The 12,940-nt window shown below is 39.5% G+C and overlaps 1 pseudogene; it reads right to left on the bottom strand.

Moving 5' to 3' along the window:
- LOC121929019 overlaps positions 1 to 12,940 on the bottom strand; it is a 144,275-nt pseudogene that overhangs the window by 73,240 nt on the left and 58,095 nt on the right.

Genomic DNA, 12,940 nt, shown 5'->3' with positions numbered 1-12,940 from the left:
CATCCTGCTTAGAATCATAGAGTTGGAAGAAGCCACAAGGACCATCCAGTACAACCCCCTGTCATGCAGAAATACACAATTAAAGCATTCCTGACAGATGGTCATCCAGCATGCTTAAACACCTTTAAAGAAGGCGACTCCACTACACTCTTCCTACTGATGAGATGGAATCTCTTTTCCTGTAGTTTGAATCCATTGCTCCATGTCCTAATCTCTAAAGCAGCAGAAAATATGCTCACTCCATCCTCAAAACAACATCTTTTCAAATATTTAAACAGGGCTATCATTATATCACCTCTTAACCTTCTCTTTTCTAGGCTGAACATGCTTCCCATAGTGACTGCCCAGATGCATCTAGGAAGATTACCAGCAGTAATATTTACCCATCACTCACATTCCCTAGCAACATATATTAAGTAGTTTACTGCATCTGATAGTTTAGGTAGCATGTGCACTTTCTGGCAGCCAAAATACAAAGAGAGAGAGAGAGAGAGAGAGAGAGAGCTTTTAAAAAAACATTCAATAATAGTCAACAGAAAGTACAGATCTTTGGGTTTGTGAATCTCAGCTTCAGTTCAGTAATTTTGTTGAACTGGATGGCTGCCAAATTGGCTATTTTATACATTTTCAAATCAGCATCTAACGTAACTTTGATCAGGGTGTACTCCGGTTACCTTTGACTCTTTCTGTCTATATCATTTTTAGAAATTGTAAACTCTAGTGAAACACAGAAGTGATTATTAACAGAAGTGATTCAGTTTTTTTCCCCATTGGTTTCAGGACAAAATAAACAGGTTGCAAGATGAAATGGGCCAAAACATAATGGACTGTGCCCCTTCAGAATAGATCTAATACATCCTAAGGTAAAGCAAATGTATCTCTAGAGTGGCCAGAACCAAAACTGGCCTTCACATGAAGGCTCATTAGTGTTTTGAGCTTCCAGTTGGCAGACCCTTTGTCTAAAAAGAAAATTATATTTATAAGCTTCCATTCATGTGAAAATTTTGACGGCAAGGTTTATTTTATCACTGCTCTTTATTATTTTAATGATTTTATTTTTGTATTATTTCTTTTATTGTTTGTTATGAATTGTTTCCACACTTAAAGGTGGTCTTGAATACACACACACACACACACACACACACACACACAGAGAGAGAGAGAGAGAGAGAGAGAGCAGAGAGAGAGAGTGAGATTGAGAAAGTAAACATGGTGGGTGTTGCTGCTGCGGTGATGATGATGATGATGATGATGATGATGATGATGATGATGATGATGAATCAATCCTTCTGTATCCATTTGTCACTATGTCTGTACCTATCTGTAAAAAGAGAGAAAAAACACATCTCCAGATTGCCCTTGAGCCCATTCCAAAGGCTTATGTTAAGTAACCCTGTAAGAAGCCAATAGTCATATCTCTTTTTACCACAAGTACTTTTCCTGAATGGAGATAAAGCGATAAAAAGTTAGATCTAATTCCTGGCAAACATTTTTAATGAATAAAATATAAGCCACTGCTGTATTCTTTTGGATATTGCCCATAGCACAACATAATGTCAGATATTTAATCAAAATGAAACAGTGGTCACTTATATCCATGAGGCAGACATTAAAAATTCAGCTTCTGCTACAAGAGAAGTGTGGTAGTACACAATTAACAGTTTAAACAAGATGGTTCACCTTTAAAAATACGTAAGAATGTTGTTATCCTATTAATACAGAAAAGATTTCAGGTGTGACTAAGCCACCATTTGACCTCATTTTTTTTCACAAAGGCAAACCTAAGCAGATAATAATAAAAAAGGAAAATCATCAAGGAAATATATACATTTTTAATAAGATGAAATAGTGCCCTCAGGATTTGCTGCCAGTGGATATAGAACAGTCAAAGATAGGTAGAAAAGGCACAGGCCACATCCGTTTGTGGCCTGTGAAATATCTTAAGGAACAATAAATTTGTGTGACAAACTTGGGTTATAAAATTCTTTATCTATAATTAATTAATTAATTTACTGTAATTAATTAAATCAATTACTTAATCAAGGATTCTAACAGAACCAAATGCAAGTGTAAGTATAGCACAGTATGAAAAACTAGGGAACAAAAATGTTTTTAAAAGAGAGATGAGGAGAGCAGATAGAAAATCAGCCATCTGGCAAATAAAATGACTGCTAAAATGGTGATGAGCTGGCAATGATAACCCATCATAGGCAATGAGAAGAAAAGAAAGAGAGATATCCTCTCCTACTCGGCCCTGCCTAGAAAGGGTAATCTGGATTTAGAAAGACCTCTCCACCGCCAAATTTAGGATTGTTCTGCCCATAAATGTATGTCTCCTTTTAGCAAATGGTGGTACCCTGATGGTGATAGAGCTGCTCAAGGTTTCTCTTGGCCATTCACAGAAAATTTGAAATATACTTTAATTTCCCAATGGTACTACATATTTCAAGGACCTGTACCTGAAGTTTCTGTGCCAATACAACTACATACACCTATTCATTTTTTGAGATTACACTCCTATGCACACTTCTCTGAAAGAACATCCCAGAGAATTCCATGTGAATTCCTTTGTGTAGACCCTGAGGATTGCTACTTCAGCCACTCTGAACAGAACAACTTTCCCAATGAAGGGGAAACATCCATTTTTCAATGTAGGAACTGAAATAAACCACACCTCAGAGGTCTGAATGACAGATCTTCCCTTGTGACATTCAGCTGGCTTCTGTTTTTTCAAGCCTTCTTCGTTAGACATGATGAGAAAAGTGTGAAATGATGAACAAGAGGAACACTGAGCTTATTTGCTTTGACCTTATTTGTATTTTGAGAAGTGGACTCACTGGAACGGCAATGAGCTGAGGCAGAAATATTGAGCTACTGCTTACATTTTGCCTTGGGGAGAGATCATTAGTCTTAAGATGAGAAGAGATGGAGAAAGTCAGGTAGTGCTACATAGACAGTAATTAGTACAGCAGATTGCCATCCCTATCTTTTTTTTTAAGTGTGCAATTAATTTTCTTCATTATATCGAAGGTGGAGCTATGGGAAATTGGCTTGACTTCATTACACACCAAAGAGTTGAATGTTGAGCTGAACAATGGTGAACTTGAGTGCTTGTCAGTTCACAAATAATGAGGATATGGTACCCGCTGTTTACTTTACTTTGCAATATGAAGGTCTGTCAAGGATGTTGCTTTGCATTTCCAATGGGAATTCATGCCATATGATGCAGAATGTGATTAACTAACTTGAAATAGTTTGGTAAACAAAAGGAGAGTTAATAAGAATCAAAATGTCGGGGATATATACATGCATATCGAGAGGGAGGGAGGGCGAGAGAGAGAGAGAGAGAGAGAGAAAGAAAGAAAGAAAGAAAGAAAGAAAGAAAGAAAGAAAAAGGTAATAAACAAACAAACAAAGAAGCATTTGCAGTTGTCAAGGCCCTTTCAAATATTACAGACCATGTGCATAACAAAATCCCATGGCATGATCTGTGCAAAGCTAAACAGTTTTGAAATTCTTATTAACTTCAGTGGAGGACAAATTATGATTTTGTTTCACTTTGCCACTTTTACACAGTGTGAAGCCACAGATTACTAAAGGATAGAGTAGGCACACAAAGGCACCTTTTAGTAAAAGGTCATTCTTATGCTTCTCAGGACTTTTTCACACGGGGAAAATCCCAGGTCAATCCAGGGGCATCCATGTGGTTTGACGTTATTTCTCAAGAGAATATCAAACGACATCGGAAGCAATGCAATCCCGATCTGAATGCAATCCCCAGTCATCCCAGGAATAGGTAAGTTCGAAGAAACATCTAATTTATAAATCCTGTTCCACTCCAAACGTGCAGTCAGTAAGTTCACCTTTGTCTGGTATAGAATGCATCTTTAGAATGGCCTTGGATTGCCTTTGTTAGAAACACGTTACAAATCCCATGATCCTTTGTTGTGATTTCCCCTCCCTGCCTGAAAAGAAAATAGCTGTTTGGGAGGAAAGACCATAGAATCATAGAATCATAGAGTCGTAGAGTTGGAAGAGACCACTAGGGCCATCCAATCCAACCCCCTGCCATGCAGGAAATCCAAATCAAAGCATTCCTGACAGATGGCCATCCAGCCTCTGTTTAAAGATCTCCAAGGAGGGAGACTCCACTACACTCCGAGGGAAGAGTGTGTTCCACTGTCGAACAGCCCTTACTGTCAGGAAGTTCCTCCTAATGTTGAGGTGGAATCTCTTTTCCTGTAGCTTGCATCCATTGTTCCGGGTCCTGTTCTCTGGAGCAGCAGAAAACAAGCTTGCTCCCTCTTCAACATGACATCCTTTCAAATATTTAAACAGGGCTATCATATCACCTCTTAACCTTCTTTTCTCCAGGCTAAACATCCCCAGCTCCCTAAGTCGTTCCTCATAGGGCATGGTTTCCAGACCCTTCACCATTTTTGTCACCCTCCTTTGGACACGCTCCAGTTTCTCAATGTCCTTTCTGAATTGTGGCACCCAGAACTGGACACAATATTCTAGGTGTGGCCTGCCCAAAGCAGAATACAGTGGCACTATTACTTCTCTTGATCTAGACACTATACTTTTATTGATGCAGCCTAAAATTGCATTGGCCTTCTTAGCATTGGCCTGTGAGGTTTTTACACAAAAACACATTACAGAAATATTATTTTCTCCATAAAAATCCCACATCCCTACCAGGATCCCCGAGGGATACCAAAATCTGTGGATATTCAAGTCCCATTATGTATAATGATGTAGCAAAATGAAGTCCCTTACTGTATTTAAAATGGCAAGATCAAGGTTTGATTTATAAAATTAATTTTAAAACATTTTCAAGTTTTGGATGCATGAATCCAGAGATGCAGAATCTGTGGCTTCAAAGGGCTGACTGTACATTTTTAATGCAAAATAAACCCCAAACTGCAATAATATTTCTCCATCCAGAGTTTCCCGGGTTTCCAGACACATGGGAAATCTTCAAATTTGAGATTTGAATATTTATAATTATTAATTCTATCCCTAGTACCAACATGTTAAATAGGGCTAGACACTGGGTTATGAAATATCTTGTCCTTGACCTGAGTAAGGAGTAATGACCCTCAATTACTGAATGCATAGGGATCTTGTCACATCATTGAAAGTGTGAGAAAGAAGATGCTAGCATAAGCTTTCATAGCCTACTTTATCCATGAAAGCTGATGCTACCAACTTCTTAATCTCATTCATCTCCAAGGTGCAACAAGATCTCTTTGCATTCTGAATCAGGCTAACATGACTATTTATTTGAATTTTTAATCCTTAATTACTGATGCCTTGCATCCTGCCTCTTTCTTCTAAATGGGTAGGAAACACTGAATATGGGGACATAGGAGCAAGTAGGATTCTAAACTTAAATTCTAAAAGAGTGTAAAGTATAGACAGAAGTTTATGATATAAGGAGCAAGAAAAAGGAAAAACAAATTATTAAAGGATTCAGAAATCTACATGTATTTGAAAGAATAAATAGGATTCCCTGTCCCAGAAAAATAAAAGGAATTACACAAAAGTGAACTTATTTTGCCAGAGGGAACTTAAAGTTGGAGCAACTTGACTCTGAATGTAATTTAAAGAGCTGAAAGGGATGTGAAAATCTACATTGTAAAAGAGGAAAAATCTGTAAAGTAGCTTTGGCTATGGCCATCTACTACAGGAAGTTAAGCATCTGGCTGAGAAGTAAGAGGAACTATCAAATACTTAACTCCTTGGATAAATAGATAGACATGTACTATATATGTATATGGATTCTAACTAAATGTGAGTGTGTATTCAAGTAACAAAATCATTTTAATTTAATGTCGAGGGATTTCTATGTTAAGTCTTTAAAATGTCAGAAAATAGCAGCAGTTAAAGCCTACCCTGTTGCCAGATGGGTTATCTAGGCAATATTGCTATGATAAGATATTGTATGTTAATAATAATAATAATAATAATAATAATAATAATAATAATAATAATATTTTGTGTTGTGTTGTGGTTGGTTCATCATGGCCTTGGAGTTTGAAGGCTTTCAGGGACTGAGTGGTGGATCTACATTTAAGTCCTTGATTTGTCTGTTCACTGAAGTAATCACATGAGATATACGCATGGCGTCTATACCACTGAAGCAAATACACAGCTGAAGCTCTCATTTCATATTCCTAGTACTCAAATAGCAACCTATTTTGTCCACATAGAATAGTAGATTTGGAAAGTCCTTGGAGCACATCTATTCCCAGTGTCCTACCATGAGTTAAGCATTTCCATCAAACAAGAGAATGGGCAGGATGGAGACTAATGTTGTAATACTTTCATCACAACATCCCAGTCATTCACCACTGTACACTCCAGATTCAAAATCAACAATGTAGCAGTTGTTTCCAGTGACAGGTTTTAGCTCTGTACTATGCAACCTTTTGCGGGTGGGTGTGAGGGGGCATTTTTGAACACATGCAAATGGAATTGCCTTCTAAATGAATTAACAGAATATCTGGTGGTGTGAATTTTCAGATCAGAGTTTCTGCAGATATAGCAATAGCAAGTACATTTATAAACTGCTTATCAGTGAACTACAGTAGAACTCCCTAAGTGATTTACAATGTGAAAACCAATTGGCTCCAACAAGCCCGGTACTCATTTTACTGACCTACGAAAGGATGGAAAGCTGAGTGGGCCTTGGAGCCCTGCCTGGAATCGAGCTCACAACTTTGTGGCTGCAGTACTGGCATTTAACCACTGCAGCACCAGGGCTCCCTGGTAAGAAAGAGGTCTTCCTTACAAATATGAGTCCACAAATAGTTAGGAGTGGGTGCTCTCATCTGCCATTGAAAGATGTCGGAATGTGTCAATTAATATTATATTTAAATCTCGTTTGGCTGTGTTTTTACATTTGTACAGATCCCCCTTCCCCCCCAAGAGATGAACATTTTGAATTTGATTTTTTTTATTTTATAACAACAACAGAAACAAACAATTTAAAAATAACAAAAAGGCTTGAATGGTCATATAAATGTTGTGCAGAATAACAATCTGGTTAGGAATAATATCAGTAATCAACCCCCCCCCTTTTTTTTTTTTAAATCATCACTCAAGCTTTGCTGGTTACTGGGTTCAGAGTTAAAGTTACATTCCCAAAGGGGAATATGTTGAGCAGGAGGTACGATGTCAAGAGAGTTGCTGTTAATGTAGTCAATAAAAATTGACAAGTCTTCAAAAATGGTGTGTGGCTGATGAAATGTGTCTAACTAGTTGGGACTAACATTTGGATTCACTCCTTAAACACCAATGAATAAACAATTTCTTAGCTTTACTGTTGAAAAAATGTCACAACCTACTCACAATGCTGTCCTTTCTGCTGCCAAGTTTCAAATCAATCCATTAAACTATTTCCTGAATGTAAGTCATAGAAAGTCTATTGCCTTTGTCCCCTCACATTTCTAGGTATAATTGTTGAAGGTTATTCAATCAACTCATTCTTAATAACTTAGTATGGCTATATGGATTGATTTGCAGTTTCTCCATACATACAGCTGCTATGTATTTCACCCCATTAATATCAAAAGGACTTAAAATCACACAAATGAGCCCAAACTGTGTATTGGCACAGGTGATGTACATATATAGAAACACATGGGTAATGTGTTTATTTGCTTATGAGTAATGCATCAGTGAAATTTTTGACATCAGTTTCAATGAAAATTTTGCTGCTGCAAGAAAAAAACAACAGGAGTAGTGGTCTTGGCCTCATGCCGTTACATTTCACCATTTCCCTATAATTGGCTTTATAAATATAAATAGAGGGAAATGTTCTAGACTCCAACACATGGTAAAAAATGTCACCTCTGAAGGCAGTGTGCACCCATCACAGTGAAGAGCATAATAATGGCCCTGAGCTGCAAAATTAGTGGAGTTGTGCTGACCAATAACTAACACTCGTCATTATGTAGCGAGGAAATGTCAGTGTGATTTTTGGTGGGATGATATTTCTCTTTCTGTTTCTTTTGTGCACATACTGTAAAAGCTGTTGCTTTTGTTGGAATTATGGTAATGATGATTGGCTCAGTGTGTCAAGAAAATAATTGTGAAGGGGGCTCCTAACATGCATCTAGCTGCAGGCAAACTGGATAAAACTGAAAGCTTCATGACACGTACTACTACTAATAATAATAATGCATGTATGCACTAAAAAGTGTTCTGCTAGATTCTGTGGAGTCCTGGCTTTCTTGCTTTTTCTCACCTATTCTATGCCCTGCCTGCACCTTGGGATGTTTATATTTTGTCTCCTGGGAAATCCAGCCCTGTAGGTAAACTAGACTTTACAATAAGCAGAGCCAAAGATGTCTCCTCTGTTCCAAGTTTACCTTGTCCCAATCCATAATGTATAATGAAACCTACATTGTGCTGCTTTGAATTCCTCATGTTGAATGTTTTCACCTTATTGCCCAAACCCCAAACCCCAAACCAGCTAATGATATGAAATGAGATAAGTTAACTTGCTATGTGGATTCTAGGGAGCATTTCCATTCTTCTAAGCCACTGCCCTGACAGCAATTATACCTGTCATCAACCAGCACTTTTTGGATGCTAGGATTTTTGGATGCTGAAGTATTCCCATTTGACAGATTCAGTGTCCTGGTGACAATGATACTGTTTGTTGTTGTCCAGGGGAGCTAGACAGTCCTTTTGGGAAAAATCCCTTACTGTTTGACCAAGTGGAAAAGCTGTCATCACCGACTATGCCCTTTACTAATAATTATGTGTGTGATTATTGCTCTGCTAGTACCACCATTTGATAACGTCATCACTGATGCAGTGCAACCTTTGAGTATGCAAATAAAATACCATACAGAATGATGGTAAGCAGCAGAGGATATTGGAAAAGAAAGCTGTGTGTGCTGTTTTTCCTCTGCATTCCCAAACTAGTCACTGTCATGGCGTGCTATTCTCTCCATTCTGTCTCTAGACCAGTGGTGTCACTGTGGAGCATGCGAACTGTGTGCACTGCAGCCCCCAGAAGGGGGCTGACACCCCAGAAGAGGGGCTGACACCCATTCACCCCCCTGCCACCCTTCAAGTGCTCTTTGTGCCTGTGTGGGTCCCCCTCGAGGCCATACACATGCCAGTCAGGGCCTCAGGGCCTGGGAAAGTGGCAAGAGGCCATTTCTGCAACCTGCATGGCTGTTTCTGTGGCCTGCATGGCACTTCCTCTAGTTTCCCAGCCCATGCAGCCAGTTCCCTGGTCCCAGATATCCCATACAGAAGTCTCTCCCTCCTAGTAGTCCCACCCCCCACACCGAGTAACACCTAGTGGGGTATCCCCACTGCTCTAGACCTAAAGTTAAGCTTGGCATGTGTAATAATAAACAGTTAAATAAATGCTTGTCGATTTTCTCATTTGTGTAAAAAATTAACTCTCAGATGAGAAAATGAAGAACAGTCATGAGTCTTTACTCTGTAAGATTTGTATTTGTTTTGAACATTTGTGCTGCAATCCATACTTAATTTTCACAGAAACATTATTTTGACCACAAAAGTAATCAATTTTGTACAGGAAATGAGAAACAACAACAACATTTATTACGGCACACAGCAAAGCAGTAAAAGGTATTCAGGGAAGAAATGAGAAACAGTGGAAAATAATAATTTAAATGCTTAAAACCAGTTTTCTGTTTAGTCCATTGGCTCACTTTTCATACAGATAAATTTTTGTCCAAATATTTTCAGAGGAAAGCCCAAAGTGTGAATTTCATCAAAAATTATGTAGAGCACCTTGTTTTCTCATGCAGTGGGAAGAAAACTGTTGAAACAATTTGTTCTTGCATGCAATAAGTGAATTTTACAATCTAGGCCTCATTCACACTGGCAGCATTGCTCTGGAACGAACTGGTCAAATTCGGGGGGGGGGGTGGCTCCCGAATCTCTCCGGAAGCAAGTGCTGACTACCAGTCAGGGGCATTTTAACACGAATGTCCTCTTGGAGGGTTTAAGGTGAAGGTGCCTGGCTGTCAATCAAAGTTAGTTCCGCGATGGTCATAGGTGACGTTTCCAGCACTGATAGGGGCATCAGAAGTGTGCTTTCCATCCCTCCTTTTTTTTTTAAAGGACCAGGTACCCCCTGTCAAATTTAAAAACCTATGGTGTATGTGTGTGTGTGTTGTGGGCATTTGGGTCAGTGTTGTAGGTTATGATCTGCCCCTGGCCCCATTTTCAACCCCAAAATGAAAGCTAGTGCCATCTCTGTAGCCTGTATCCCACTCCCTTGGCACCCCAGAATGCCTCATACATAGGTAATAATAATAATAATAATAATAATAATAATAATAATAATAATAATAACAACAACAACAACAACAACAACAACAACAACAACATTAATTCCTCACCTCAGAATGCCAGAAAAGGATGCTTTCCCTAGGCTACCCCTGAATTCCTTAGGGACAGTAGCAAAAGCTTATCAATTTGCCAATTTGCCTAATTGGAAAGAGAAGCATTACATTCGAATTGTAACATTCATTTGTATTGCAGCAGTCATTCCAAAGGAAAGAATATGCGCATAGACAGCCAAAAATAATTTAAAAAATAAAATCCTAAGGAAAAAGGTCTCTGCTGGATAGCAGAGGCTTCCCTTGTTGTAGCGCCCTGACCTGCCCTGAATTGATCCCGTCAGTCACCCCCCCTTTTGCCTCCTGTCACCCTTTGCATCCAGATCCCCCTTTTGCCTTCGGTTCTTTCCTCCTCCCCTCCCCTCGGATGAGGGGAGGGAATGCTCTGACCTCTGCCCGCCCTCTGACCTTAATCCATCCCTGAATTTGCCCCGATCATGATCGAGGGCAAGTTCATATTTCTCAGAACCCGGGTCTTTTCAGAAAAGACAGATTTTAGCCTGATTCCTGATAACCCACGGTAAGGGGCATTTCCTTGTGCAAGCCTCGACATGGATTGTGAAAGAATCAGGCCCAATATGAACTTCACATGGAAAAATCAAGTTTCAAAACCAGTTTAAAAGGTAGTGTGAATGACCCCCCAGGCAGCAAATGTCATGGTACAATAAAATGCTGGGGTACTTGCGTTCTAGAAAATACATCACAGCTGACATTTATCACATTCATTTATATGAATGATTGTTGTGATAGATGTCAGTACTCAACTATACACATGCACATTCTGAGAAAAGGATGGGCTCCGGTTAAAACACTGTCTCAAAGAACCAAAGAACTGATCAATAAAATGGATGCCCTCGCGGAGCATTGCTGTGGGATGAACTTGGAAGAAGCAAGAAATAGAAAGAATGTTGACATTTGCCAGGAGATGTTTTGTAATAACAAGGTGTCTTGAGCTGCAGAAGAACATAAACAGAGATAAGGAACTCATAGGACATTGGAATGTTTTGAAACCATGGTGTTACGGACAACATGTTTTATCCAGAAAGGAGAAGTTGAGTAATGGGCTGCAAACCACAGTAGCCAGAAAGCTAGAGATGAACTTTATATAAAGAGAAAAGCTTCTCAGACCCACTTTTGTGATTCCTGCCCATGGCTCCAGGCTTCACCTGACCTTTAGAAACAAACTGGCCATCGTTCAGTGGAGGACCTGAGTTGTGAGTATATTTGTGTGAATGTGTGAAGAGCTCTTGATACTTAAATAAATGTTATGTCTTTGTATTTTAATAAATGTTACATGCATAGTGATTGAAAACCAAATTTGGTCTCTCTGGCAGGGTACAGGCCACCAGAAAGAGGTGGCCGGGAGCTGCCTCTATTTACTGCGTAGCTGCACAGCAGCAACTAAATTGTGCAGTGCGGCTACGTGGAAAACGCCAAAAAACAGCTCCTTTTAGTGCCGTCACAAATTGCTGGCAATGGTGTGAGCATGTTGCTGCTGCATGGGTCCATCTGGACAGTGCGCAGCAGTGATGTCACAGCGGTGTGCACCGTGTATACGGCGCCACGCAGTGATGACATCCTGGTGATGTGCTAGGGTTGCGGGGCATCTGGAAACGGTGCCCTGAGGCTGTGCTAAAGGGCCCGTCTGGACCGGGCCTCTGTGTCCTTTTCCTTGTAACTTGTTTCGGGGTTTTCTACACTTCCCGATCCTAAAAGAACCTCTTGCTGACTATAGCAGATTTGCTGGCCATGATAGCACACATGCACACACACACACACATGCATGCACACATAAAGAGAATTTTCTATTGCCTTGCTTCCAGAACACTCACTTGTAAATGTTTGTTTATATGTGTGTGTATGTGTGCACAGAGGAGCACCTGGCTCTGTTCTTGCATCTGACAACAAGAACAGAGCTGGACATTCCTCTACACACATTTAAAAACCCACCCTTTTCTCCCCTCAGTGAAACAAAAGCCATGCTGGGAAAGGACAACTGGGACCTGGAAAATGAGGGAAAACAGGTATTTGTGTCCTACTTGACAGAACTTATACTGCTGCAGTATATGTTAAGGATAAAAGTTGCAGGAGCCCTGTCCCAGATCCAATTTAGCAACCCTAGATAAATGTCACATTTAGTCTGGTATCACTGTTTTTTAGGTTGAGCAATATATTTAAAAACCTGTTTTCACAATGAGTGTTGTTTAAAATATTGGGTCTTTTAAAACAAAGATCTTGACATGATAAGTGACAGTAGTGATCTGGAAATAGACAAGTACTCCTGGCCAACAATAGACTTGAATGGAACTGCTGGCAAAATGTCAGCAGTATTTATGGCCTTGTGTTCAATGGCAAATCATTCTGCAAGTGATGCCTATGTCACTTGTGACTAGTAGTCTTTATTTGTGAGCAAAATTTACTATGGGACAGTAGCCATTGAAATGCAGCAGAGCTAAGGAATTTTCATGGGATAGTCTAATGTCATCATTGTTCTAAAAAATTAGTGAAGATCAAAAGAACCATATAATCATTCCTATTTC

The sequence above is a fragment of the Sceloporus undulatus genome, chromosome 4, assembly GCF_019175285.1.
Source record: "Sceloporus undulatus isolate JIND9_A2432 ecotype Alabama chromosome 4, SceUnd_v1.1, whole genome shotgun sequence".
NCBI lineage: Eukaryota > Metazoa > Chordata > Lepidosauria > Squamata > Phrynosomatidae > Sceloporus > Sceloporus undulatus.
Note: the sequence above shows the minus strand (reverse complement) of the source record. Positions and strands in the feature narration are given on the sequence as shown.